Here is a 4,706-nt window from a genome sequence, read left to right on the forward strand (position 1 = left end):
CCGTGTCCAGTCTGCTACTGCTGTGGGCAGCTGAGGCTCAGTCCCATTAGGATCCTCTGGGACAGCATGATTCAGGGGTTTCCCTCTGGAATAATGAGCGAGCTGGGTGCTTATCTACCCCAGCATGTTCATCTTTGCAGGAAGGTAAGAGTTGAGCAAGCGAGGAAGCAGGGCTGTTAATCCACCAATTCCCATTCACTCTTGGGTGAAGGCTGCTCTTGGCCCATTGATTCCTTGGCACTTTCACCTGCCCTGGATACCTGATAGAAAGCCTCCAGGCAGAGAGTTGCAGGAGCTTGCATAGAACATCAGAAGCAGGCGATGACACAGCCAATGCCATCAGGAAAATGGGCAGGACACTATCAGTATCTGCTATTCCTCTAGATCCCTGGCTTCTAGCACAATGCCTGGCATATGTCTGGTCCCAATAAATATTGAATGAAACAATAGAGGACATATACACCGACATTATTAACTATAATACAAGATAATAACTGATCAAAACTATGAAAAGGCCATTAAATTACCAAGGGAGATTGAAAAGGGATAAAGTTCACTTTTATTAAAGGGTATCACAAAGGTTTTAAAAAGGCAACAGTTTAACTGACTCTTGGAGGATAGGTAGCCTCTGAGGCTCTGGGAACCACAGGCTATCTTCATTGTATCTCAGAACCCAGCATACTTACCACATTGCAGGGGCTTAATACATTTTTGTTCTGTGAAAATCTGGCCAAGTGGACAGCAGAAGAAAGGTATTCCAGCAAAGAGATGTGCGTGAATAATGAAGACCAGCAAGTATGCTACCTACTGGAAAAAGCAAGAAGTTCAGTTTGGCTGGAATGCAAGTGCAAGCAGTATCTGGTGTGTTGGGATGGCAGATTGCAGTTGGAATAAATTAATTATCACATTGAGGATTTTGGACCTTATTATATGGAGTGGTAGTGACAACCCCTTGCAAGAATCAGAGCTCCCTATATCCCCGTGGTGATTCTGGGCTTGGCTAATGGTACGTTGGCAAATGTGATACAAGGAAAGCTTGAGAAGTTGTTGCATATTGGGGCTTGCCCTCTCTTTCTGCTCTTAGGAACCCTAAGATCACACAAGAAGAAGCCAAGGCTTAGTCTCCCAAAGGATGAGAGATCAGGTGTACCAAAGACAAGCTGCCCCCAAAAGGCTCCCATACCGTCCAGCCTACCCACCTTCACACCTATGAATGAGGCCATCCTAGACACTCCAGTCCCAGCCGAGGTGATCAACATCAGAAGTATCTGGCCAACCCCCAGAATTATGAGAAATGATTATTTGTTTTAGTGCACTAAGTCTTAGAGTGGTTTAGTATGCCGTGAAAGCTACTGATACAACTAGGGAGTTTTGAACGGTCTCAGAGGAGGGAAGGATACAAACTGAGGCTTTAAGACTAATCTGAAAACATTTGCAGGATTTAGGAAGCAGTTGTTCTAGCTGTTTGTCACTGGAACAGGTAAACCAATTCTATATTCTCCCCTTCTCTGAATTTGTCTAGCACCAAAACTGAGATGGGTCACACACAGGAATCTTTGATTATACTATGGATTTACCACCTAGAGCTACTTGTTCCAGAGAAGATGTGAGATTTGTTCCTTTGAATCTAAATTTTGCAAATGCAGGGCAAAAGCCAGGGGTGGGATGCCAAGATAATAAGGCAATTGAACTATTATACATGCCAATACAAGAGGGATACCAATGAAATAATCTCAAATTCGGGGCAGCTGAACTACAGAGAAAAATAGTTCAGAGCTGGAGTTCAGGTCAGGATAAAGGAATGGCTCATACAACTCTGAGACGGAGCTCATGTTGGAGTTGATTATGGCTGGTGTGTACAACCTCTTGGCCCTGACCCTTTTGCCCTTGTATACAGCCAGAGTCACTTAGCAGAACTGAAAGGTAATAAAGATTTGTGGGATTATTTTGATTCCAAAGCTATGACAAAATGCTAAGTCAGAAAGGAGGTGTAAATCATTGCTTAATTTTAATCATGCTACTCCTCTCCCCATCTATTCCCTTTTTTGTTTTTAGATGAAGTCTCACTCTGTTGCCCAGGCTGGCAGGCTGGAGTACAGTGGTGCGATCTCAGCTCACTGCAACCTCTGCCTCCTGGGTTTAAGCAATTCTCTGCCTCAGCCTCCCGAGTAGCTCGGATTACAGGCACGTACCACCACACCTGGGTAATTTTTGTATTTTTAGTAGAGATGGGGATTCACCATCTTGGCCAGGCTGGTCTTGAACTCTTGACCTCATGATCTACCTGCCTCAGCCTATGAAAGTGTTGGGATTACAGGCGTGAGCCATCCATTGCCGGCTCTCCCCAACTATTCTTGGAATTGGATACATTATACCATGCAAACAAATTCAAGGTAGAGACAGTGTTCCGGAACAGTGCCCTTCACTTTTGAAGGTTTCGCGTTTACAGAGTTCATCACTGTAACCCTTCCAGCAACTTCATACTGCAGCTCTCAGCTGTGTGTGTGGTATTTCACAAATAATCCAACCAAGGTCATGGCATATGACTTACTAGAAGGCTAGAGCAAGTTACCAACATAACCCAAGTTAGAAACCACACCTCCAAATGTCCAATCCACATTCTCAGCTCTGTCCTCACTTAATTGCCTATAATTTCCTCAAAGATGATAACGACTAATTTATGAAAATAGAAAAATTGCTCACATTGTTTTCAATTCAATGCACTCTTCAGCATGCAAATCACATGAGACTTTCGCTAAGGTTTGGGGCAGGGAGAGAGTGAAGAAATTGGGTTTGATGCTGCTAAATTTGATTTACCTTTAAAAATCATAATCCAGCCAGGCACAATGGCTCACGCCTGTGAGGCCGAAGCAGGCGGATCACGAGGTCAAGAGATCAAGACCACCCTGGCCAACATGGTGAAACCCTGTCTCTACTAAAAATACAAAAATTACCTGGGTGTGGTGGCATGGGCCTGTAGTCCCAGCTACTCAGGAGGCTGAGGCAGGAGAATTGCTTAAACCAGGGGGGCACAGGTTGCAGTGAGCCGAGATCGCGCCACTGCACTCCAGCCTGGCGCCTGGCGACAGAGCAAGACTCTGTCTCAAAAAAACAAAAAAAATCATAATCCACTATAATTATGATAAGCAACCTAGAACTGATGTTCTACCCAGCCCACTACCTTCCCTACATTCATTTTTCTAACTTCAAAGGGAACCAATCCTCTGATTACTAGTAAGCAGTGTTTCCCACATGCGTGTTGAGAGCATGAACCTTTGTGTCTCTGTAGAAACAATTATCTGCAGGTCTGGAAAATTAAAAAGTTGCATTATGTTCTCACGGATGCAGATTCAGATGTTAAGCACTAGTGCAGAGAAGAGAGTTCTAACAATCCTCTCCAGATAAATCCTCATGAAAACATAGGACTTCAGCAATCTGCTCTTTTCACTTGCTCAGGATTCAGGCTTCAGGTTGCGTGGGGACTGTGTAGAGGGCTCATATTTAGTGATTGTTTTGCAAATGTTCTCTCAAAAAGTTTCACAGATGTCTCACGCAGGCTGTTGAGGGTACGTGTCCTTTTAGTGGGGACTATCTGTTGTCTGAACTTGCCAAGCCACTCCTGCACAGATAACAGATTTCACATTCAGTTTTGAGTGAGATCGATGGGTTTTTGAATCTATGACAAGCAAGACGCAGTTGTAGCACAGTAGACAGATAACAGCACAGGTTTAAGAGAAAGGAAACCACAAGCATCCCAGGTTTTATTAATAATAACATTAAATATAATTGCTGATAATGTTATACATAATAATAGCAGATAATATTTACTGAGTTCTTAATAGGTGCCTCTGTCCAAAAATCAGCTCTATCACTTGCTGCTGATTTGACCTTGGAAAGTGACTGTATTAGTCTCATAGGGCCGCCTTAACAAAGTCCCAAACACTGGGTGCTTAACAGAAATGTGTTTTCTCACAGCTGTGAGGGCTGGAAGTCTGAAATTAAGGTGTTACAGGGCCATGCTGTCTCTGGGGACTCTAAGGGATCATCTCTCCTCTCCTTTCTAGCTTCTGATATTTGCTGACAGTCCTTGGCATTCCTCAGTTTGTATATATGCCACTCCTGTCCATGGCCATCTTCTCTCTGTGTGTGTTAGTCTCTGTGTCCCAATTTCCCCTTTCTATAGGTACTGCAGTCATATCGAATTAGACCTTAACAAATGACCTGATGTTAACTTGATTACCTCCATAAAGATACTATTTCCAAATAAGGTCACATTTTGAGACACTGGGAGTTAGGACATCAGTGTATCTTTTATATGACACACACTTAAACCCATCAGAGTTTCCTAACCTTCATCTTAACACCACTTTCCCTTTATAAAATGAGGATATGAGTGCTGACCTCACAGGGCTGTGGAGAAGCTTGGGCTATGCATGCAGAAGGATTAGCATAGTGCCTGGCACATGGCTGGAAGGCATCAAATGTTAGCTCGTATTATTATGAAATGGGGATATAGAGCCTTAAAGCTCCATTTATTTTGCTTTGCTTCATAGAGAAGCCCATGTGGATAACATTATCCTCCAACTCTAAAGGGCATAACGATTTTTCATAACAGTGTAAGTTGATTTTTACATCTTGTACTTTACAAAGGAACTATGTTTGAATACAATTTACTTTTTATTTGAATATTACCACCTATTCATACT

This window comes from Callithrix jacchus, chromosome 15 (genome assembly GCF_049354715.1).
Source record: "Callithrix jacchus isolate 240 chromosome 15, calJac240_pri, whole genome shotgun sequence".
Lineage (NCBI taxonomy): Eukaryota > Metazoa > Chordata > Mammalia > Primates > Cebidae > Callithrix > Callithrix jacchus.